This window comes from Anopheles stephensi, chromosome 2, assembly GCF_013141755.1.
Source record: "Anopheles stephensi strain Indian chromosome 2, UCI_ANSTEP_V1.0, whole genome shotgun sequence".
Lineage (NCBI taxonomy): Eukaryota > Metazoa > Arthropoda > Insecta > Diptera > Culicidae > Anopheles > Anopheles stephensi.
Genome location: NC_050202.1, coordinates 85010330 through 85036700, shown reverse-complemented (window position 1 = coordinate 85036700; position 26371 = coordinate 85010330). Strand labels below are relative to the sequence as shown.

The 26371-nt window shown below is 47.4% G+C and overlaps 1 protein-coding gene across 3 annotated transcripts in view; it reads right to left on the bottom strand.

Moving 5' to 3' along the window:
* Positions 1-25290, bottom strand: part of LOC118503223 (putative uncharacterized protein DDB_G0282133) — a 128462-nt gene extending 103172 nt beyond the window's left edge. The window contains exons 1-4 of one of the 3 annotated variants that reach the window (XM_036036221.1): positions 25069-25290; positions 23829-23838; positions 23272-23664; positions 3214-3298 (exon numbers count right to left, since the gene is read on the bottom strand). The gene's annotated coding sequence lies outside the window, so the exon portion shown is untranslated. Of the gene's footprint in view, positions 1-3213; positions 3299-23271; positions 23777-23828; positions 23839-25068 lie in introns of all 3 variants that reach the window. The other 2 variants (XM_036036219.1, XM_036036220.1) reach the window with 2 other exon arrangements.
* Positions 25291-26371: the final 1081 nt, after the last annotated feature.

Genomic DNA, 26371 nt, shown 5'->3' with positions numbered 1-26371 from the left:
CGCTTCAGATTCGATCACCGTAGCAACGCGCACTCGAAACGCCAGCAGACATGCAGCAAGCGGATGTAAAGGAACACACACACACGCACGCAGCCTCTTATGTGAGCCGAAAAATTCGCATTAAAATCCATTTTAGCCGACGATTTTCCTAGAAGGCCAATGCCTGTTTGTCTGACGCAGCTGAGCAGCAGCATCATTGCGTGGTGTGGTTTGCTCCAAGCTTAGGTAGTGGTGGTTAGGAAAACGATTCATGATCAAACATCGGAGAAGAATTGTGTTCTCGGAATCGGAATCGACGAAACATCAGGAGCGTATCGGTGCAGCGTCCGGATACCGTTCAAGGGCAACCTAACAAAATGACCCATAGGAATTATCGTCCTCGTGCGGATGACTGGGCGCGCGCACACCAAAAATTAAACGTCTGTTTGTCTACTCGCTAGATGTTACGGGTGTTTTAACTTTACTTCGAGATATTCATGTTGATGCACAACATTTGGTTGCGCGAGGACTTTAGTGAGCGTTTTTTAAGTACCAGAATTGCACCTTAAACTCTCGGTGAGCCGGTGGCATCTTGTACAGGCGTTCGGTCTTCGGACACTGAAGGATCGGAGATCAAATCTCTTCTTCAATGGCCTTGAAGCCACCTCCTCCCGTTGCAAGGATTTCTTCTTGGTAAAACAAAATGAAGTAATAAAGAGAATAAATATACTTTATTCATAACAAAATACTCAAAAAGTTCAATGAAACGAACCAATAAAAGAGAAGAGACACCTCTTTTGAAATAAAAGGATTTTGCTTTCAATGGCGCAATTTTCATTCCGCAGTAAAAACTGCACATCGTTTGACTTCTCGTTGAACGGCAGGGCAGCAAATAAATCAGTTCCTCAGCAAAACTTAATGGAGACCTTTCTCCCTTTAAGTTTGGGGGCCGACTTTTGTAATGTGCCGACGGCACCAACTGTGTCTAAAGCTTTGTCGGTTGCGCCGCCCTTCCTTCTTCCAACCGTAGACGTAGAGATCGTTATTAAACTTTCGGCCCGAAGCCTACCTTTGCTCCGTGTGGCTTTTGCTCTATTGCTCGGAACGAACGCAAGGCCCAGGCCCAGTAGTGTAGTTCAATATGCCGCCCGTAGGATGCTGCTCCATTTAACTCTGTCAACCTAGGAGCTGCTGCGCTACTGCCTATCTCTTTACACACAGAGAGGACACATCGTCCAAAAAGGATGCATCTTTCGCTCGAAAGGATATTCTCGAATCAAACAATCGAGAAGGTCCTCCTACCTTTCTCGCCGAGGCCCGTACGGAACTCCTCTGAAGCCTTACGTCTCTCACTTCCCAAAAGGGCACACAAAAGCAGCAGCAGCAGGCAAGATGAAACGAAATCAAAAAAAGGCAAACAAAGATCGACGGCCAACTAAAATGGACACAAGGGAGCGAGATTTTATAAAAAGCCTCGTCCTCCTCCTCGTTTGTGTGTACTTTCCCTTCGGCTCGATCCGATTCCAGTTCGAACTTCAAATTGAGGGGGGGGGATTCGATTTTTTCGTTACAAAATGGAATTCGGGACAGAAGTCCCTTATAAGAGAAAAACGTACAAACTCGCCATCACCTCCTGTGTAGGACCATTTCCAATTCTAATAAGTCATTTCGCCGCTGGTAACCTGGTAACGGAACCGGGTGCGTTTTCAATATTTCCTTCACCATAAACACAGGACTTTTCACTGCAACCAAACCCCATCTCTTCCGGGGAACATTGTTGTCGCCTGCTGGGTTTTTGGAAATTGGCCTGAAAATTGGCATTAATTAAATTGCCGAAAAGCCCTTTTAGCAAGGCACAGCACACCCCACCAGACTCGGGGACCGCTTTGCTGCGCCGGGAGAAATCCCTGAAAATATGCCGCATACCTTAAAAAGGACATGAAGAAGGTCCAGGCGCAAAGAGAATCTCGGGAGTTCGAGACTCACACAAAAACAACAACAGCAAAAACACACACACCGCTCTTGTGAACTGTCAACCCCGCAACAGCAAGGCTGGGAGGATCGACTAAAGCGAGCGAGATAAAATGAATATTCATGATCGATTTACTAGTCTCCCACCCGGCTTCAAGGGTTCAACCGGTCGATGTAAACGGGGAGTTTGTCCGAGTAGTTGGTACTTGGTTGCAGGTCGACCTGAAGGGTATCCAGCCTGTTTTTTGTTGTTGCTCTCCATCCAACTTAACGACATTCTAACACGCTTTTCGATTGATCGAAGTCACCGGAGCACTCTCCAGGACACACGCAACGGGGGAAAGATTTTTGATGAACTTGACCTGTTAAGTTGTCAACCTGTGGTACAACAACAGAGCACACTCTGTCAGCGAAAACTCCCGCTGGGGCCACAACAGCAGTACTGGGGAGAAGGTAAAAAAACCGGGCCCACCACAGATTCATTCGTTACCGTCAAAATGAAGCAATTGCGGGGACAGACTTTCCACAGCAAAACTGTCCAACAAGTAATTTATACAATTATACACAACCCAACGCACGCACGCACGCACACTTAACCGGTTATCTGACAAAGAGTTGAAGAAGTGTAGCAGCAGGTTTTGGCTGTGGTTCAAGTAATGAACGCTCAACGCTTAAAATGATCGATCGATCGAGAGGTGACCGCGTGAAAGCGTTCCAGAAGTTTGGTTAGTTTAATGTTCTTTTGTTCCCTTTTTCCAATGTGGCTCGTTAAATTTGGACGAATAAATATGTCCACTTGGAAGGAGGCGAAGAAATGATGGAATGTCTCCACAATTCTTCCAGGATCTCCAGGAATATTCCCCAACAACAGTAGAAGCCCCGATGGCTGATACAAATGAACCATCTCACTGTTTGATTCCAATCCAATCCAAACCGGCCTCGGCCTTATTTCGGGCAGTCCATCACCTAATTTGCTACCGCAGAAACAACGCCACCAGATGCAATCAGCAACAAACAAATGCTTCACATGGCCTCATGTTGCTGTCCGGTGGTAAAGCAGTAAGTACCGTAAACTCTGGTCAGCCCCGGGGACTTGGTCTCTATTTCCGAACCGGGTCTAGCCGAGCGCAAATGACCCTCGAACCGGGGCGCATCATCTCCACTTGGTCCGTGATCGAACAGAGGATATTGTGCGGCACCGCCCGAAGATGATATTGGTATATTGGTACCCATAATTAGCCCCACACCACGCCGACTACTTACTTGTGCTCAGGCCGCTGCTTCACTCCATCTCCGATCCAATGCTCGGGCTGCTCGGCGTACCGCTCTCTACACGGCGATGATGCTCCTGTATGTGGGGTGCGCAGAAGAGAGAGAAAAAAAGGGAAATAATTAGACGAAAAATGTTGCCACCCATTAGAAATCTTGTTGCTCACTCGAATTGATGAGGATCCGTTTCCTCGTTTATGCTAATGCAAACTGCTCACCGTACAGAGCACACACACACAAATATACATTGAAGGAGAGCTGGAGACGACGACCTCAAAGTAGAGAAGCAAGACAAAAAAAAGGTGTCGACAGGGTATCGTCTCCTTCCCAATCCCCATCATCTCCATTTTGGAGCAGCAGCCCAGAGTAAACAGAGGCATATAATAACACCATCGTCCCTTGGCTACACATACTCGGAAATGATCGGAAAATTTAAGGCGCTCCAAGGTGCTATTTGAGAGTAGGCCAGAGAACAGAGCAAGCCCTACGTACGAGGGCCTCTTTTGCGCCATAAATGCGGCCTCTGACTGGGCCCGGAAAGTTAGCTCCAGCAGAAAAATAGGGGCCCTCTATGCGAGTATTATTGGCTAATCACACGCCTGGGAGAACTTTTTAGCGGCCTGCCCCCCCGTCCTTTGGGCATCTCTCTTCCAGAGGCTTTTCAGGTCTTCAATTTTGAAATCCATTAGCATTATGCAGAGAAAAGCATCTCCCTTCCCAATAGAGAGAAAAAAAACTCTTTAACAGGGGAGAAGGAGATTCGTGCGTCAATTAATTTACACCTAAATACGAAGGAACAAAGTGAGGAAATCTTTCCTACCGGACGACAATGCCGGTGTGTGTGTGTGTGTGATTAGGAAGTTAGGTTAGATAGAAATAAATAAATGGTGGAAACAAAGCCGAAAAACCCACAAACGCGAAGCCGGCCACAACTTCCTCTTTGATTGAGAGGAGACTAAAATCCGCCAGCTGATTCTTCTACCACGTGCGCGTGTCCTCAATCTCTGTCCCTTTGGGGGTGATGATAATATTTTCAGATTTTTTTATTACACTTCCAACACCCTACAGCAGAGACCCGCCTACATCCGACGAGCGGCATACTTCTACCGGACACGCCACCACCGGTGTTGTCCAAATAAAATTAGACGAACGTCAGAACGAATTTCCAAAACAGACTTCCCTCCCTACAGGAGGACCGAAAGTCTCTCGGTCGGAAAGTAATCGGCTATAAATAAAATATAATAAATTCCATTGCGCCAGACCCGCTACCATTCCACCAACTGAACTTCTGAACTGAGCTGCGAAGCGAAAAGCGACCAAAACAGCACAATGGAAAATTCAAGACGTCCACCAATACACACCGACGAAGTCGGAAGTCGTCGCTGCTTTTCTTCGTGATATTTATGCGCGTCGCCTAATTATCACACTTATTTATTTGTTTTCCGATTTCGACCGTTCCCGCCTGCTGTCTGTGTCCCATTGGTATAAGCTTTTATAGCGGGCATGTGTCATGCATATTTTCCCGTATGCAACTCCAGGTTGAAGAAAACCGCAAGCGAATAAAAATCAGCTGCACCGGGAAAGAGCATCAACTCCTCTTCTTAGTTAGGGAAGGAGCAGCAGTGGTGGGATAATTCTTCCCCAAGTGGCTCACACACATACGCTCTGGAAGCAGGTAAATTATAGCGCATTGTAAGCAGACTGGCATCCACACACACACTGTACGTGAATGTATGCGCTCCCATGGGGGTTTTGATCTCGTTATGCTCGATGCGTTTTCTCAGCTCCAATTTAATGGGCCGTTTGGCTTGAAGTTGAGCTTCAGCACACGCACACACACGCACGCATACAAACAAATAATACACCATAAAACATACCGAATTATCCGCAGCGGCGATAGCGCACACACCAACAACAGCGTGTAATGGTCAACTTCTTGAGCGTACTCGTACCCAACCAGGGGGTCGGTGAATCATGGGCTAAACTTTACCTTTACCGAAACTCGCCCCATGTAAGGAGAGGAGTGGGGGTGGGAGATTCGGGGGTAAAGGGATGCAATCTGCAAGGCCGTAATTGCTAACCTTCATGCTTTCTCGCCGTCGGACGGGCGCGCGCGTTCGCCTTTATCTTGACCCACACACCACCTTCGCCATCGCTCCCACCACCACCCGAACGGCACCACCACACAGCCAGAGATAATTTATGGAAATTCTGCACACTCCAGTTAGCGCGCGTTTAAAAGCTTCAAGATGATACCCCTGCTTTTACGGTGGGCGGATGGATTGGTTGGTTGGCCGGCGTTCCTTTCAGTTTCATTTTCGCGCACTGAACCGGATCCGGATCAGTGAAATGGCGAGTGAGTGCTCTAAAGCGTACCTTACAAACTTTCCTTAACTAGCGTGCGGACAACCTAACCTTAAACTGTTCGTTCGAAAGTGATACCGATTATAGAGAGTGCGCCCTCGATTACGGGAGCCGCATCGGAGAATCGAATTCGGGATCGATACCCGATTCATCTCATCAATAGAACAACGTAGGCAAATTATACCCCAAAAAAAAAGAAGCGAGCCGAAAGGCCGAAGGAAAAGTGAAACATTCCTGCACAACACTTTTCACTCACTGGAAGGCCATCGATTTTTCCCATTTCAATTTCAATTTCCCTGAAATGACTTTTGGAAATTTTGATTGAAACAGATGGGAGACGAAAAAAAAGCAACAGCCGCTGGAGAAAAGACGCTAAGTTACTGCTCGCATCTTTGAAAATCATTTCTTTCTGTGGCGACTACCCGCTGTGTCCTTCGCATAAAGACTCCAGATGATGTAGCGGAGGGGGCGATAAAAAGAAATGAGAGTTGTCAATCGAAACCTATTTCTACGGATCGGGGTAAAATCGAAGCGCCTACGTTATGAATAATTTAGAAACTAATTAACATTTATGCTTTGCGCGCCGACGACGAACGCAGATGATGACTTTCTTTTCTAGAGTTTGCATATTTCTCCTCTTCCTTCGAATTTAATTCCCTTCCAGATGACCTCAACCTCGGCTAGAAGCAATTCCGTTTTTTTCTTCTTCCTGCAGAGCTTTAGATGCTTAGGCGCCCTCATTTTCCTCCTATCGAAAACGCAAATGGCTTCCGTCAGTAATAGGAGTGCCGAAGCGGTCAAAAGTTGCGATAATAAGCCATAAATCTATCTCTTGGGGCGTTGTTTACCAGTCGACGACACGCCAGTAAAATCGAACCTTCCGTGTTTATCCCGGGACTATCAATAAACAAATATACGATCTGAGAAGCGTCGTGAAACGAGAAACTGTGCGTGAGAAACCTTTTCCCTTATCGTGAGGGCCTCCTGTGTGCACACACAGGCCGCCGGGTTATTTGCCGGCATGCGATTACGCGCTCAGGAATGATATCCCGAAAAGTAGCCTACAAATTGGAAGCATTCTCCTGGGCCAGGAACGCCCAATCATTTTCACCCGATAACATCACGTACCGTGCGCACGGTGCGAAGTCAAACTCAACACTCAATATCTATGTCCGGGACCGGAGAGAGCTCCGCCGAATTTCGGTCATCCATTTTGCTCCGTCTTCTTTGCACCCCCAGCGCTTCTATCAGTTCCTCTGAAGCCACCAAGTTCCGAGATATCCTTGAAATCGTTGGAAGAAATACGGACACAAAAGGGAACTGTGCTTTGCGCTGGGCACACACACAGCATGGGATGATGATGATGATGATGTTTGAAATTGATCACTCAATAACTTCTGCCCGGTACAAGGCCATACAGAGATTACAATTTTTCAAACCAACTCCGTTCCACTTTCGGAGCCCATTTCGAATTCCAACGAATCCTTGGGCAGGAGGCGACCGAAACGTGTGCACGATCTAGCACAAAAGCTCCGTAACCATGGAGGGATTTATTCCAGCACACCAGAGCAGTGCCCACGCGAGAAGGAACACGTTAATAAGACACAAGAGAGAGAGAAAAAACAACCAGAAAAGCAGGAATAAAAAGGATCTTCCCAAAAAAAGAAGGCAAAAAAGGATTTCCAGCCTTACACCAAGGATTCGCCGGAGTCGTGAAAGAGACAAAAATTATCCTTCTCAGCGGGAGATTGCTAGTTCTTTCTTCTTGTGCCTTGCGACCTAGGCAAGGTTCACGTCACGTCCCGTCGTACGTGTTTCCATCGCAGTTGAGTGTGCGTTCTAGGCGAACCTCATGTGGCAGTATGGTTGTTTCAAACCCCGACAAACATATGTCGTCCTTTTGATGGACTCGATTCGACTTTGTTGAAAGAATTAGCAGCACAGCCGGCCGAACCCGAACCGGCTTTATCGAGATGGGACACAAATGTTTCGCATTTGTACACACGCACACAAACATACGATGGCAATTCTCTGGTTGACGACAAAAGGCACCGGGGATAAGTAAACCATTTTCCACCTCTCTAATACCTTAATGAAATGTACTTTGTGTTTTTTTGTGTGACACGATTGGAAGGGCACGGTGGAAGAAAAAGGGACGCCACGCGTGGGACGTGGCGGTGCATGAAATAGGTAAGGTGGTACGTGGTACGACACAATGGCGACTTCTTTCTCCCGCTGTCCAGGGTCCATATTTGCTCGATCGACGAGCAATTCATCTTCCATTTGGGACGGGACGACTCCCGGAGAAAAAAAAAAACAGCCTCCATACAACCCAATAAACCTATTTGAGGAAGCTAATTTCCGACAGCGGATTACAAGCAAGACGCTTCTCTCCACCGACTGAGGGGGATAGAAATTCGGTGGCTTAATGGCAAGGCCAGCCAGGGGCTCACCATCGCGTGCGTCGGCGGCGGCAGTTGGTCCGGGGGAAAACACGGAACAACTCTTCGTGCACAATTACCCCGATCGGTGGCATTATAGATGAAAGGAATGAAGGGCGGAGATTAGCAATAAAAGCAAAACCACCGGTCCAAAAGAACAAGCACACGCACATGTCACTGGCCAGGAGGCGGCAATCACAATTCGCACCCGGCACACTGTATAGAGCCCCCTTAGTGGTTCGAACACGTAAAGAGGATTTATTTGTCCTTGCTCGACAGAGACCCCGGAGCAGATTGATGTAATGATACCGAAGTGTCTTAATTCAAACGCACAGCACCCCAGAGAGTGTGTGTGGATGTGGTGGTGGGTGGTGGTGGTGGTGTTGGCTGTTTGCAAATGTCTTACTTCGAAATCCTGTTCCCGAACGTGAGACTAGCGATCAAGAAGCAGTTAAGCGAGAACCACACGCGGCAAGAGATGCTGGAGAAATCAGGAAAAACATGACTAAGCCAGTATGTGGTCCGGTCTAATAACGCGAGCGCGCGGCACCACCGACGATCTCAATCAAGTTAAAAGCGAAATATAAATTACACCGGCCCACCTACCTCTCAACAGACATCATCGGCGGGTACCACGAAATGCTACTACAAACACACGCGAGTGCGCGCCAGCCGAATGTGCCTGCTGCCGCCATGCTCCACATGGAGCCAAGCACGCGGTCCGATGTATTACAAATCGCCCATTTGATCCAAACGAATCACCCGAAAACCGGGGAGAACGTGGAGAAGAGAAACAGACCTGGAGGCGTCATGTACATACACGGCGCTCGAGACACGCGGCACTCGCTTGTGTGTCGCTCCCTCTCTTCTAGGCTAATAACGGCGATTACAATTGAATTCTCGGATTGCGAAAGGAAATGTATCTCCGGCCCCAATGCGGTGGATACTTGGCACTGGGGTGATCATCACACTTCGATGCTGCATCTTTATGGTGCACTCGAGCGAATGAAATGACCTCCAAACGGACGCGACGCCATTTCCGTTCACCATTCGGGTCCCCCCCCACACACACACACACCGCCGCCATCGTCGCGCACAAAATGATCGACGTGATGATGATGCTCAGTAACTACTACTGCTCCTGCCTCAGTGTCAGCCTCGGAGGCAGATTTGGTGTACTGCTGGGGCATACATTCCGGGACCGGCGCTTTTCCGTTGGCAAGAGGTGGCCTCCGCTCTAGAGGGCGTGGAGCGGAAGTCACGCTAATGGAAGATGCGAACATTATTTCGCCCTGGCGGAAGAAAAAGCTTTCGCGTGCATAATATTCTGTGGGTGAAAACCGGCTTGGAGATGGCGCCCTCGCCAGTTCAATTGTAGGTTACTCTCGAAACAGATCTTTGGCATTCGCGGAAGTAGTAGTAGTGGCTGGTTTATATGATCGGACATTATTATTAAGGTCGTTCCTACCGCATTTACCGGAAGCTGGACCCTACTACCTCAAAGGCTTTTAATGTAGAAAATGGCATCAAAGTGTTGATATCGCGAATAGAATTGGAAGGACCATTCATGATCCCTCATCCGAAGAGTCTAAAGCTTAAAATATCCAAAATTCTGGTCTATTCTTATCCTCCATTCCTCGATTCAGATCTCGCCAAGAGGCTTCAAGGATTTCAAGACTTCCCCCAGAAAGAATAACAGAAAACCGAAAGGAAGAAAAACACCAGCACCATAATTGTAGACAAATTATATACACCTTCGCCGATCCCTCCTGAGCACGCTATTACACTACGCTTCTTTTTGTGCCTGAGCGTGGGGCTTGCTTGACTTTTTTGTTCCATTTTGTTTTAGCAAAAAGCTCTCAGAACTAGTTACAATTGATTGCAGGGGGTAGAAGAAAAAAAAAATCGTACGAAGCACTCGTTTGCGTGTTTGAGAAGAAGATGATTGGCGCTGGGTTGAGTGATCAGTTTGATCGCACGCTATTAAACGAAATGATGCCCGTCATAATAATGGACGCGGGCCACACAGGCTAGGAGATCCATATTTAATATTGACAAATCGTGATCTCTGGAACAGTTCCGCAGAATTAAATCTACAAAAAACGGATTTACTATTGAGCTGTTCTATTAGTCGTTGAAAGATCCGTCGAACGTACGAACGAAAAAAGGATAGGACTCTGTCCGAGGCTGAGTAACGCGTAAGAAAATTATATCGTTAACCACGCATCACGCAAAAACAAAGCGTCCTTTCAGTGCGTAAAAAAAACTCCTACATCTAATAAGACAGAGCGAACCGGCGCGCGTTCGTTCCAGGAACGCGGACTGCATGAATGAACCGAGCGAAACAAGATAACGAACAAGGCTGAAGAAAAACTACACTCCATAACAACCACATCTGATAGATCAGCGCGTCCGATTAGTGTGCCCTGAACCTCTCACACGGACACATCATCATCATGACCGACGGAGTGCGCACTGCTCTGTGCGGCTCCAGAGTGTTGTGCCCACCACCTCTAACCTCCACCAAAAGGGAAGCAGAAGATGAAGAAATTAAATTCCCGATTCCCGTCATCCCGTCGTCGCGCGAGATCCGCGATCATTCTCTCTCCCCTTCATTGTCCACTCGTTTTCCCATGGTCACGACGATCAGCGTAGCGGCGTTCCCTTCGCGGTCTGGAAGTTCCGCGCGTGTTCGTGGAGGACACACACACACACACACTCGTAAACTGACTGCGTTTCAAACAACAGAAAAAAACGTTCAGGGAAAAAAGCAATTTTTCAGCTCACACCAACAACTCTGATTGGCGTTTGGTGACTTGTGTATTTTTTTTCATCTGGCCGGCAATTTTTCCCGACCTCCGCGAGTCCTCCTCTGCCTGGCGTGTCGGCACGGCGCGGCAGGCTGTGCGTATGCGGACAGTGATCAGCAATCGGTCAAACTGCCATACCCATGTCGCGCGCTGTGGTCACTGCGATTCCAGCGAAAGAAAAGTCAATCAGGGCGCAGCACACGCACCACAAACACTTTTCGGAACTGTTTCACCCATTCGGTGGTGAGTGTTTTAAAGGCCTTTGGCCTATATTTCTAGCCCCGAAAGAAAAGCAACAACAACAACAATCAATTAATGGGCAGTTTTCCCACCTGGAAGTCATCGTAAGCAGACGTTCGACTACTAGACGTTTGGTGTCAGAAGTAGCTGGAATTTTTAATTACTCCATCGGGGTGTCACCCATCGGAACGCACCGGCCGGCGGTTCGAGTGAGTAGAGCGGTTTTAATTATGTGACACCGAAAAAGGGTGGAGAGTTACGACCGCGCGTTCAACAAGTCGAAAGTCGACAGGGCAAACGGAGTCAAACGCTAAGCGCCTCAAGGAAAGAGAGAGCGAGAGAGAGAGAGAGAGAGAGAGAGAGAGATAGAGGGGCAGAAATAACAGAACCGAGTCAATACAAACAGATTTCAAATTAAATCCCCAAACCCCTTTTTTCTGGAACGGATAACAGGACACTGCCCTTAGGGGCTCTGATCCAATGTCAGTGAAATTACTTTCCACCTGGCAAATGGCTCTCGAAAACATCAAACAATTTGGCTCGCCGAAGGCTCTCTCTTTGCTTCCATTCTCACCTATAACAAGCCGATAATGGGGCCCAAACCGTGCCCAAGAATAAATATTTGCATGCCCTACAACAGGGCACCATCACCACCTTCCTTCCGTCACGCAGGTGTACACCACAACCAGCTCTCGAAGGGCGTGTGGAAAAACGTGTTCGAGAGAATAGGAAATCATCTTCAAAACAGGCCGCCCTTATGTCTTATGATCGACGACGACGACGACGACGGTACTCGTTGGTGTTGGGTGTTGTGTCCCCCCCCTTCGGATGCGTGCGTTCTTCTTATATTTGGTCTCGGCAAACAGTGTCCCGGAACAATGCAATCCCTTCACTCGTATCGCGGCCGCGCGCACACAGCATAAAGACGACACACGAAAGGGCGGCGCGCACTAGGCTGTCAAGATCAATCGGCGCCTTTGTTCTTCAGGAGATCTTCGAAAGGCCGACGATGTGGCCGATCTCGCACCTCTCGCCATGATGCCGCACTGGGTCAAGAGAGCTATCTATCGCGCTACACCTGAAGAACGCTAGGCTCTCGAGAGGATACGCCGCGCTATGAGCTGATGAATCAACATCAGTAAAGAACAGGCAACCCTAAGCTATCCCTGCTCGAAGATGTGTGTTGGGCAGGTAAATCTCTTCCACTCAAAGCGACTTTTCCCACTGTGTTTGTACAACATGTTGAAAACTAACAAACAATTTCATTGAGCAGCTACAAAGCTCATCAACTTCCATTACTGTTCCGGGATTGTTCTGGGATGCCTATTTCGGTTCTCCTATTACCGTCTATCAATTACGGTGTTCTGCATATGAATGGAACTCGGAATTTTACACCCTTAGTTACCACACCACCTACGAGGTTATTGACCTGGCGGCTGCATACCTATGTGAAAAGAAGCGTCCTCCAATTACTGGAGCCTCTCTCTCTCCCTAGGCGTACACGGTGGTGGTGATGATGATGATGTAGTAGCAAAAGGGCCGAGTACTCACGCTCTCTCATCCAGTACAGTACACCTTTGTAGCGGACCAACGGGGTAGAAATATTGGCACTCAATTAAAATTATCGTCCATTCAGCGGGAACTGCTCAATGAAACAAAATCTGCCCGGCCCCGTCCGATTGCATTCAACATTATCATCACCATCATAGCGGCCTCGTCCAGAGCAAGAACAACACCAACCAACGCGCGTCAGGTCATGTTTGTATTTGCCTAACCAACAAGAACTAATCAATCAACGCAAATCACCAGAGGATTCCACCATTTATAACCATAACAACCACGCGCTGAAGTGCACCACTCTACATGGAGCAACGATTTCGATCACTCCACCATGGGCTCCGGATGTGCGGGATGGGTGGACGGACACCGTCAGGGAAGGGGGGTGTGCTGCAAATGTTTCATTCTGTCACACCAAAACAAACAAGCTTATCCAAGTGTTGTGTCCTCATCAGTACAGCCGGTACGGTTCCGATGATGGCAATTGATCCTGGAGGTAGTAAAAACTCACACTCCGATCCGAGGCAGCACTCTCGCGCACCCAACCCATCAAAAAGTGACGATACACATCCGCGGACTTTTCTAGCTACGATCAATATTCATATACACCCAGAGACACCAGAGTTTACGCTGCCCCACAACACTGGCCACGGGGTTGGAAAAACAAACCAACCGTGAGGTGGTCCCGCGCTGCCATTAAATGGACACTTTCTCCCTAGACGCTCGTTCCCGTGTATCCATCAGGCGCGGTTCGCATCCTCGCAGGATTTTGTTGCTGGAGAGCGCGGAAAAACTTTTCCACCACATTCCACCTCTCCCAATGCCCCCTCCCTTCTGCTATGGTCCGAGCGGTGATGGCGCAGCCGTTGCGCTGTGGATCGATGGTTCTCTTGAGGGTTTCGCCCGCTAGACTACACACTTCGCACCTCATCGTAGCAACAAGCAGCGGAAAATGTTGTGGTGTGTGGCTGGCTAATGTTATTACCCCCTCCGCACTCCAAGGACTAAAATTGGACAGTTTGTAACAATCTCTAGACGAGCAGTAAACATCATTAAATGGATGTAAGGATTTAGTCGGGACGAGTTTCCCGGGCAAATTAAACGAACTTTAAGTAAAAAAAAAATCTTCAAACTTTATTTTGACTGAAATTCTTCATAAAGACTTCAAGGAATCTTTTCGCGAGCAAAAATGCTTCCTCTGCCAACATTGCACGAGTTCCACTGATTCTACAGCGGTAGAAGAGTACACCACGTTGCTTGTTGCGCGCTTTGATGTACACCAGCAGCGAGCAAATCGCCTTTGATTTGTACAAACCGATTCGATTCGATTCGATTCGTCTCGATTGCGGTGAATAAAAATCGCTCAACACAATATCGACACAGCGCGACCGAAAAGTGTTCTCCGCGCGTGTTTTTGTGCGGTGTAGGGGGCAACTTGCCGCATGGCTGAACACTTTGCGCCCTTCCAAAATACAGAACCCAACCCAGCGGAAGAAACTGGTCAGTTGTAGCGATCGACGAGCAGCGCACAACAAGCGGCAAAAAGGGATCCATCGACCGTACAGCAACAAGTCCTGGGTGTGATCCTTGCCGGAGATACTTTCACTCGCTCTGGACAATGCTTTCTCCACGCCTTTCTCTGTCCTGGAGCAGCGAAACAGCAGGCCTCCTACACCACTTTAAAAAAAAAACAGATTCTCTGACAGATGTTTTATCCGTTCCGCTTTGAGCGGCGGCGGGTTGTTGTTGGCTGCGCTTCCGTTACATGTTGTACTACAACACCGGGAGGATTCCTCCGTCCATGTTTGAATCAACTGGTCTTCTCCCAAATAACAAAATCAAAAAGGAAAAGCGCGCTGAAAACATCCACCACAAAATACGTTTAACTTTTCCCGAGGATCCCACCAGGACATTTCACCAAGGTGCATCTTCCTAGCGGGCGGATAGAAGGCCGGAAAGCTTTCTTACCTCTTCTTGCCATCACCAGTGGAGCCAGCGCTCTAGAAGATTCGCAAACGAACGAGCAAATAACCAGTCTAACCTCCCCCAAATTTCCCTCCCCACACACACACACACACACCACAACTCGTCCATCCCAATCCCGATGACCGTACAAAGTTCACAAGAAAGTTTCTCATCTCCATCCATCCTTCCTTACGGGGCTCGGAGAAGGAACGGCATGCGCGGAAGAAGTTGGGGATAGACATAAAGAAAAAGCTGCTTTATAACCTTAAACCCTCCCCCGTTTCTATTCCTACACCCCCTCCCCCCCTCCCCGCCCCAAAGGGTACAACATTTTTCCGTTTGAATGGAAAACAAATTGAAAACGTCAAAGTTTTGTACGGTGAAAGATCTCTCGCCGGCTGGGCCTTCCCTCACTGCTGCTTGTGCCGCGCGCGGCGTAGCATAAAAAATAGCACGTGTACCGAAAGGATTTGCCAACAACTTTAACCTCAACTTCCGCTACGTTGCCTCGTTTCTTGAGGAAATGGCAGATGCGTATTTAAAGAGGAAAATCTGTGGATGGAATGCAATCAGTGGAAAACCCCCGTGAGCGTGATTGTAGTGGTGACTGTGGTGAAAAAGACAATAGGCATCACAACCCAACCGCCTCTTGTGTTTGTCTGGTGAGAATTAGTGGGAACGAGGACTAGGTCGGGACCAAGGGGGGATATCTCTTCCAATTGGACGGTGGTGGTTCCTAGCATTATCCTGAAGCCGACTCAAAAATCAATACTTTTAAAGCCTTTCACTCTGGGCCTCTTGAGAGTGCGAGACTGCCGCAGACAACACACTGTGTGTCTCTAAAGGGCAATCGGTTTTAGATTGTAGAATAGTTTGCACACCTCAAGCTTCCATCTCCAACTGGAACCTCCTTGCACACAAAACCATAGACGATGATCTTGACGGTAGCGCGCACATGATGATTTGATCTGGGGCGTGGTACACCACCTTCAAACACACGCAAACGATAAGCTATATCCCGCAACCGCACACACACTGTATCCACGCGAAAAAAGGCGCTGAGTTGAGTTCCGTAGTAAAAAAAAAAATTCCCGTCATTGCCCACACATACGCAAAAGCTTTCCACGCAACGAGCGTAGAGGCCCCAACTACTGGAGCACGCCCATAGGTAAAGCTTTTCGATGGGGAAAAACTCTTGCGCCCCCCACATGGATCAGATTCTGCGGTTGAAGCGTGCGGTTAGAGGAAAGCAGGAAACGCTTTTATTTTCATCTTTCCCGCTGGCTAATATATGCTGCTTTTCCTATTTTCCTTTGCCGCACAGCAAATGGATAAGGATGTGGTTGGCGTCGGGGTCGTGTCGTGGTTGACGCTTGCGGGTAAGGATGCTTTGGTTGCGTGGATTTTTCCTACACATTTCCGGCAGAAGAAGCAGACTGTGTGTTGGGTTGGGCGTTTTGAAAAAAAAAACAGGCTGGTGTTGAAAAACTAAACCCAGCCTGTTTATAACCTCGTCTCTCTTCAGCGTTCTAAAACACTAACCCCGTCCGCTAGTAGTAGCAGTATCGTTGTTGCTGTTTTGCCTTGAGGCTAGGCCTGGGAAACTGCTACAGAATTAACTCTGACATGTGTTTTAACGCATTTATTGCTTTGATGCTAACGAGCACCACAGCGCACGGGCGCATTTTTCATACAACAGTGATCAATAAATAGTGCTCGTAGTTTGTAGCAGCATGAGCTTGTGACGATTACTATTTGACGATGGCAATCATGCAGCTGCAGCGATGTTGATACTGCTACGAGAGCGAGCTTTCATCGATATTTCATGACGTCTAGGGCACAAACAAAGGCATTCACAACGGAGTAGAAAATTCTACACCAGAAGTTGCAACATTCAAATCGAACGAGCGCGGCAAGAGGACTCTTCTCCAAGCGATAGAATTCCAGCTACCAAACCGACCGAGTGATCGTACGACGACGGGCTGGTTTTGTGGGCAAGCCGCCCTCCCTCCCTCTCCTGGGCAGATCCGGTCGATTCTGTTCGATTTTTCACGAAAAGGGACAAGCAACAAGCACCGAGCAAAACGTGCATAAAACATCCCGACCAGAGGACACTTCATAAAACTTTCAATGGACCAACGTCTCCGGCAAACCGCAACGCCCTCCACCGAAAACACATCCAAACAACAACGAGGAATGGAGTAAGGATTCGGAGGCAAACTAGGTCACACACACACACCCTGGGGGCTTGGTTTTCTTCACCGGCAGCTTACCTAAAACACTTGTAGAAGAAGTGCGTGTTTCTCGGGGCAGAACAAAACTTTTGATGTAAGGCTTCGTCTGTTTGTGTTTGACCTATTCCAGCACTCGGTACTTAGGAGCTATTTCTGCTGAGGTTTCCTCCCAAAAGGCTTTTTTTTATGCTACGCTTTAAAAAGCTCGTCGAGTGTGATAGTGATGACGGGGCATAAAGTCAAAGTTCTCGCTTTAAATTATCCTACCGTGTGTGTGCGCGCAGCGGCACATCCTCCATATTCCCCGGTGGACGGAGAAAAGTGGAAAGGACACTCGGTACGAATTTTCATACTCATCCATCCGGTAGGGACACACACACACACGGAGAAACACAAGTACGCAACGATCCACCTGAATCTGCATTATCACTACGGGCAGAGCGCATCATGTGGGGGGTGTGTGACTCGTCTCGTTTTTTTTTATCAATTCTCTACCCCCATGCCTTCCTCAACTTCATCTCTTCCTGCCGTATCGCCTTACCAACCAACACTCTAATTAGTGCGGTTTTCAACTCACCCCCTTTCTGTTCCACGTGCACCAACCACACCACCGCCGGCGTGGGGTTAAAGTCTCATGTGCGCGATTTCTCGTGTGTCCGTACACCAACCAGGCAGCAGTGCGGAGTATCAAATAGCGGAGAACCGAATTCTGGGCACCATCACCAGGACACGATTTTCCCCGGAGGAGGAAAAGCAGAAAAAGGCATCGACCGAAAGGTAATTTTGCATCCATTTAGAGAGGCCGAGAGGGCTAATGACAATGATGATGATAGTAGTTGAAAATGAGAAGCAACGGATGGATGTGTCTGGGTGTCTGGGAAAAGGACTCTCTGACCTGAAACTGGACCGGATGACAGACCCATCCATTCCCGCCCCCTCTTCTTGGACCGCTGCTCGTCCCCGACTTCCAGGGGACCGTGAAGGCGACGCGATGTGTGGAGCAAGAGCCGGGTGAGACCGGTGTGGGATGAAGATGTAGAGCGAGCGAGTTCATTAGCTTATTTGCATTTGCGAGTGATGATGACGATGATGATGCGAGGACCCCGCTGCACCAACTCTAGCCCACACGCATTAGTCATATCGGTGGAGTGTACCGGGTGAGTGTTCCATGCGTCCAGAGCGAGAGAGAGAGAGAGAGAGAGAGAGAGTACTTTGGGTAACAATGCATTCCCCACATACATAGAAATTAAATGCATCCCTTATTCTTCCACAACTCGGGGTTCACGCGATCACCGGAGATTCAGCGAAAGGATTAAATTAAACTCCAGCACAAAACCACCACCCAGATTTATTATAATCGCCAGCCAGCGCGCTATCGCTCTCTATCTGGTCGCCGCGTGAGGTCGTCTCATTTACAAAACAATAAAAGCGAACTGTGGTGGTGTGTCCAGCCACCAAACTTTTCCCACGGTACTAACGCAGATATTAATCCTTTCGGCTCGATGTTTTTCTCCTGTATAAATACATAAATAATACACCGAATCTGACCGGGGGTGGATCCAGCAATTGATTTTGCACCTGTTGTGCTGGGCGGCAAGCAATAATTCTGTTTACTTTTCGTTCGTTAAATTACACGATAAGTGCACGGGCGTGAAAAAGGTTGATTGATTATTGCTCACCCAACCCTCTTCTCCCCCCGTGATGGTGGTGATGAGCAGCAGGATATGATGCAAACAAAATATTGACTTGGAGCTGGATAATGCAACGCACAGAGAGAGAGAGTGTACACGACAGGACGGCTTTGTGTGTTTGTTTTAGCAGAAGGTGCTTCAGTTAGTGAAGTTCTTTTAAACGCCAATAAATTGCGGTGAAGCCACGCATGGGCAGAGATCAGCAGAACTGGCATGAAGATATTTAAATGGTAGCGAGACTAATTAAATTAAAACAACACCTCCTGGAATTAATTTTGGCCCATAAATACTAGTAAAAGAGAATTTTACCGAACTAAAGACTACTAGTTAAAATAAATCGCAACGGTAAGACCAGTTAAATCGATGTATCTCCACCGGCTGGCATCCTGCCCAAACGAGACATTCTCTCCAATCTTGGCAATGATGGATGCGAGAACGCAGCCGGAAGGACACACAATTTCACACCACACGTTCACAAACATTCAAATGAAAAACAAATCATCCAAAGCCGTGGTTTCAAACAGCCCCTCTCGTCGGTGGGATTAGCTAGCATTTTGCACCAGCAACACACCGCGCCACCAAATCTTCGCCGGCAATTATTTCGCTTCATAAATCCCACCAGCCATTTCTTTCTGCTCTTCAGAACAGAATAAAATCATCCCCCAACAAAAAAAAAACCACGCACCAAGGATAACTCTAGTGCTCCTCCACTACCGACGGGGGCGAAAGTGAGCCTCATAAATTTACGGATCGGTGGAACGCGACCCAATTTTCTCACCCCCCCTGGAGCTGGAGTGCTTTTCCGTTCTTCTTTCCTTTCCGCGTTCGTTAACATCTAAACAAAGCGAAAACCAGACACAGAGATTCGCGTGCGTTATCAAGATGCAATGAATCTTCGCCCGGGCCCAACAACGCAACGAGGTGTTGTGGCGCGTTGGAGAAGATGCGCAACAATTTCGCATTTTCACCCTTGGCGCGATGACATTGCTTTGATAGAACGAAAGCATTTAAAAGCTTCTTCGACCCAGCCCCACCGAGTGACACGCGACGAAGCAGAAGCAGAAGGAAACCGGATGCAACTCCCACAGAGAGCCGGCGATGGGGGAAACCGTCTTATCGGATGACACTTCTGTGTGTTTCCTCAATTCAGAGCGCCACCACCGTGTTTTCGAGCGTTTTTGCCACTATTTTTCCAACAGCTGCTGGAGCAGCAATTCATATTGTCCGTACAGTTCTGTGTGTTTTTTCGGCTGGTTTTCGATTTAAAAAGATTAGGACATTCAAATTCTGCAGGAGGACCACCGTCCGCGAATTTGGCAAGCAATTCCAACTTCCTGCTCGTTTGGGATTTTTTTTACATTCCAACCACGGAGTACGCCGCTCCGAAAAGAAATCTCCATCATAATCTTTATTTGTAAAGGAAAAGAAAATCTTGGTACCTTCACTCTCCCCCAGAGAAAAAGGAAGAGAGAGGTTGAAGTTTGTTGCCTCGGTGGCAGAAAATAAAAATGCCTGAAAAATGTCATAAATAATACAAAAGCATAAACGTGTCGCGGGTGCGCGCGTTTCGACGACTCTTCTTGGGTGGGTTATTTATCTTTCTTCTTGGTTTCGTTTAAGAAACCACCACCACCAGACCAGACAGTTGGTGCCTCCGGACGCGGTGTATTACGAGATAGTAGTATACCGGCGAGTAAAGTTGGTTTTTATGGCTGTCCAACTTGGAAAACCGTTGGGGCACCCCTACCTACGCAGCACACTACGACTTGCTTGATCCTGCGTCGCTCGGAAGCCCCCCTTCTGTGAAGAGAGGTCAAACTGCAGGGCACGCGGAATTCATATTTGATGAGACGAATATAGGCAAAAATGAATGTTGGAATATCCGATGAGACGCACAAGTTGGCGGATTTTATGAGGCATTTCGGGTAATCAACTTTTCGGGATGAACGAACGGGTGAGAGATTATAAGATAAAATGGGTTGCACTTTTGTAGCTTAAAACCGATTCTCGATTGTGCTTGAACTCGGCAGCATCAGGAAGGAAGCTCCTCAAGATCTCGTTACTTCGTCGGACAAGCGAAGACGGGGGGGAGTCCGTCAATGTCTACTGGATGTTACAAAAGAAAGTTTTACGGATCAATTTACAGCCGCGGATACCATCTTCGTTTGCTTCCCGACGAGCACAACGCGACCAAGGTATGGCATTACACCTTGTGGTGGTTGTGTATCCACCAAATATATCCACCCATTACTCATCTTTCGTCCGCATGCGGAGAGAACCCTGATCGTGTGTGGGATCCGCACTCTGTCACAGGGTACGGAAGAAGGCACGATCCGTACCAACACGGACGCATAAACATGATACTTCTTGCTCGCAGTTGGTCTCCGGTTGTACACCACGGAAATGTCGTGATACGTTTGTGTGAGGTTGGAAGAAAATTTAAGCCAGCCAGGTTTCAAGTTTCCTCCCTCAGGTTGGCCACAAACTCGTGTCCACAAAGGTGTGCGTACCTTTAAGAGAGAGCCCTACATTTTCACCGCACAACACGGCGAGGGAAAAACCTAAAACTTTTCCAATCCAACTAGAAGAAGAATATTCTTCTATCTCTCTAACCTGAGAGCGAGGAGGCTCTCGGTCGTGCGGTTTTGTAGGTTTTGCGTTCCATTGCGGCGATAATGAACGATAAATTATCGATGCGTAGCAGCAAACAACGAACGCGGGACAGAGAACGCAAGCATGTCTAGGATTTTTGGGACGAACATAATCATAAACCTCTCGCTCTCTACCTAAAGGCGATCCAGGCCCCCCCAAGCAGCAAAGTGGAAAATTTCATCCCATAGATTAAATTGAGAAAGTTTGCCATTATGGTAGACACTCACACACACACACACGCAGCCGGGAGGTATTTTTCAGCGTACTTTATTAGAGACACCAAACTACATTAAAGCGCTATGAGGCTAATAAGGGCTAGCAGAGGCGTTCTTAAAATTTATCCCCCAAAAACGAAGGCAAAAAAACACTCTCCCCGGACCAGACATACCCGGGACCCGGTTACCGGTACCGGTAATTGAATTTTTAGTGCATCTGAAATAATGCCAAAGACCTTCCTCTCTTTTTGTTGGACTGCTTCAAAATAAAGTGCAACTAAACAAATCGATAAAATAAAAATAAACAAATGTGTTCGCCCTCTCCCTACACTGTCGTGAAATAAATTTAAATAAATTGCAATTTATAGCGCTTTTTGGGTGCACTTTGGACATTTTTTTTTTGCGCACAATTGACGGTTATACAATGTGCTGCTGTTGCTCCTTCCAAACCCTTCCCAGTCTTCTAAAGCGACCCATGAATATATGATTTGTCCTCCAGTTTTTTTTTTTCGCTGTCCGCTATCGATGGAACCACAAAACATGTTGCGCCACTTTTTCGGTACGCAGTGTGCCAAAAACCACGGCACTGTTTTGCGAGCGCTGGGTGTGTGTGCCGGTGCCGAGGCGTGAACCGAAATTTATGCTGACTATTTATGTGCGTTCACTTTACCCTTGCCCGGCCAATAATGCCGCGCCGGTGCTTTTCCCGGTGCTTTTCCGGCCGGGCGTGATGAGTGAAATTGTTACACATCATCACAACATAAATGATTCGATTAAGGGACCGAACCCGTGGTTTTTGAGTGCGTGTGTGACCATGCTCCCACCATGAAATAATGTGGGCGTAGAGCGAGAGAGAGAGAGTCCCATTCGCCAATATAATGGGCACACAGTACAGTGAACCGAAAATGTCACCATTATGCCGGCACAAAATGCAATATGCAATCGGTGGAATGTCAGCAGCAGAAAAAGAACCTTCCACACACACGCTGGGTGCATAGCAAAACGACTAACTCGTAGAACATGTTTGCATGGACGATGGGAGGCAGCAAATGGGCAGCAGCATAAAAATGTTGCCTGCAAAACACACAACACAACCGCACATACGTAGCACGCCGCTGTGGACTAGTTTTTTTTATTTTCGCCTCGGTGTGCAGTTGCAAATTGTGTGTCCTCCTCTTCTTCCCGTGCGTCGTTTGATGCGTGTAGTTGCGATAAAAATGTGACCAAGCGCACACAAATAACTGCATCCGAATGGCACACAGAGCAACGCGTGGATGATGATGATGATGGTGCATGTGGAACGTCAAAGAGCGACTTCCCATTGGATGCGTGCTGCTACTACTGCTGCTGCATGATAGTGCACGATGTTAATCAGCACCAGGGGCCCGGAGATGATGACGCGTGATGGCATCGAACGCAGCACAAGTGGGCAAAACGGCCACATAAACGCGGGGTTGTACCGGTAGCGCCCTCCGGACATTTAGGGAGTTTCAGCGAGAGACGCACCGGCATATAAATATTGGCCTGCGTATGCGTGCAGGCGAAAAATATATTTATATTGCTACAAAATGCAACACAGGAGTCTAATAAAACAGAGGCTGCAATGCAGAATGCAAAAACATCTGCAAAAAAACTTTAGCATTCTATATTAAAAATTAAATTCGCTTTGTATCGATCGCGCACAGCTGGTAAAAACATGAAATTAAACACAACACCGGCATCAACGGTGGTGAACTGGTCTAGTCGGTAAGTGCACGGTTCTAACAACAAGCTCGGGCTGAGTTCAACTCTCTTAATTACGTTGTAAAAATATGGAAGAAAAGTTTTACAATTTGCATTCAGAGGCTTCACGGCACATCTAGAGAATGATTTGGAAAACTCACATTTTCTTTCGCTGGTATTTTGCAGGCTTATCTCGATGCGATCGATGATGCAACCAAACACAATCTCTTACTCTTTGTTGTTCTCTATGCTTGTTGCATTCTCATTCGAACTCGTTGTCGCACACGGCGAATACAATTTTGTAGGACCACCAGAAGAGATTGATGGTTGTAGAGGCGGCTGTTGTCGTTGTTGTTGCTGCCACGCACGCACACAAACAGTGCGAATCGATAAATAATTGCCGGTAAACTGAACCAGCACAGCACCAACAACACTGTGATTATTATTATTTTTTCTCTCTCTCACACACACACACGCTCGATTTGTGTCACCATCCGGTGGAATGATTCGGCACTGTTTGACACTATGTTTACACTTTTTATTTGAGGAGATTTCTGTGAATTTTATATGATACAATCACTCTTTTGCTCAAACATACACACGATTACAGACGGGATGTTAGTTCACGCACTAACAACACACTCACTCACGCACACGGGCTGGTAACTTATAAGAAAAACAACACACACAAGAATGCATTTAGAATAACATTTTTTACATAAAAACTCCTGCAAAAGGGTTGAAAGAAATTGCGTTACATTCGAACACACAAGTAAGAAAAACTGAACAACGAACAATAAATGCATAAAAGAAAAACACAACAGGCACACAAACACAAACAGAACCAAACAAAACATTTGCACAACAGAACCAGACACACCGAACAAAAGCGGATAAATAATGATAAAATAATCAGCTCGAGAATATCGCAAGAATTCCACCAACCACAACAACAACTATACACACACACACATACACCGGTGGACCGGCGTTTGCCTTTATTTTGTACTCTTGTTTAGGATTTACCACTTTTGTCGCACTGTCGAACATGACCAAACACGTTTGTGCCGGACGGTGAGTGTGCGGTCGATTGGCAACGGCAGCGGGAGTAGGTTGTTTATGCCCCGACACCGGCATGGGAAAACTCAACCGAGCTTTTCCTAGTACATACCACACACACACCGCACAAGGCGCAGAGGACACACTCGACGTACGACGTGTACCGGGAACACCTACAGATCCACACGGGCACAGAGGCACACACACACAGCCAGCCAGTTTAGCCACTGCACACAGCAGGTGGAAAAGTAGCGATAAGGAAATTCAATTCAACCAAACTTGATTTTCCACCATCCAGTGAAATCGTTCCGTGGTGGTGCCGACTCGGAGAAGGACGGTTAGCACGTGAGCTTCATTGATTTTCTTCTACGTTTGCCCGTTCCACAAACACACATCTACACACGCTTTTCCACACTGTCCGGTTGCTATGGAAATAGACGATGGTAGCAGCAGCAATAGGCATCGGGCAAGTTTGTTAAGCGCGGTGACGACGACTACTTGGAGGATTATGTTCCTCGGAAATGCTTCCGCACCCTACAACACAATACGTTTTGTAGTACACGACACGGGTTCAGCTCTCACACACAACCGCCACAGCAGACAGGAGAGTTTGATAACCCAAACACACCGCGCGCGGTCCCAAAGAAACCACACCCGGTTTTGTGGTTGAATTTTTCATCTCCCGGTCGGACCGGGCTGTTTTGGAAAAACTGTTTACTTTTCGGCTGACCGGGAAAAACGTTTTAATACGAAACACTACTGCGCTGCACATCCGTTCTCGAGTAATCGTTTCTTGGAGGATTCCGAACGATTTTTCACGTTTCCTCTGATTGTTTGTTTGGTTCAGCGAAAACCTTTCGACCGGGAACTCCGAGAAAATACGCATCGAATAGACTCACTTGACGTTTGCTTCACTCGAAACGATTAGAACACAACACTCTCTGTACAACACCTGGGCCGTGGACCGAACACGCGAAAACGATTTCGTTTCTTTTTTCTTTTTGCTCGTGGCCGTTGCGACAAAATGCTTCCGACAAAACCGCGGGAACGCGAAAGCACACCATTCACGCTCAACGGCTAGACGTCAAATGAGCCGGAATGAACACCGGGACCGCACGAATCGTACTGGCGCGGCATGAACGCAGCGTTCGGGCGGCGTGCCCGGTTCGGATGAATCGGACGCATCGTGGCCGTCGGTATCGCAGCATCGCGGGCTGGCTGATATTTCGGGTGGAAACTTCAAAGTGCGGAACAAACGCTATTGTTGTGTTGGCTGGATGGGAAGAAGCACTTGCAGCCGATTTGCATGTTCTGCATTAGCAAGTGTCGTTTCTTTTAATTGCAAATGCATGTTACTGTTTTACGCACATAATTATTTTTATCTGGAATACATGCAACCCATAGTTATTTAGTATAAAATCATAATTAAACATCTACAAGTATCTACACAATTTGCCCAGACAAACATCGTATCGCAAATTTTGCAATACAGAAAAAAGTGTTTCGTTTTTACACTACTTTTTTCGCTATTTCGTTCATCTGTGCCGAAACCGGTTCATTTTGTGCCGGGTGCAGGAGAAACGCACAACAAAACATCACCTATTGCCGTCTCGCTTGCAGTCGGAACGCGCGATTTCAGTCGGCGTCGGACGTTCTCGTCGACGTGTTCATTCGTCGGGGTTGAATTCATTTCAGGGGAGTCAAACTATCCCGCTCTCTGTATGCGATAAAGCGGACTGTTGGAGGAGAATTCTGATTTTCACCTAATAATTGTAGATAATTTTGATTGGTTTAAAGTCGTGCTGTAAGAGAAATGTCATTTAATTCAAAAAAGTAAGTACTTCGTTTCCATCTTTTGCGCTACAAGCCAATCATTTTTAGGTTCCTAGATTTTCAGCTTAGGATTGCGTCTTGAAGCCGGTCTCGTCGTGTTAGCCACTATGTCATTTGGCCTCATCAGAACAACAAGCTTAATTGTGCTAAATCACCCAATGATTGAATATTGATATGGAAACCCATTTATCCTTCCCGAACTGTTTTTTTTTTTTTAAATGCATTCCACTCACGATAAAGGTAGTTGATTTCCATGTTCTCAACCCATCTCACCGTGACACAACTGTCATTCAACCACCAAACGAGACCACTCTTCTCCCAACCGTTCCGTGAATATGGATTTGCATTTATGCTACTAATTATCTCCAG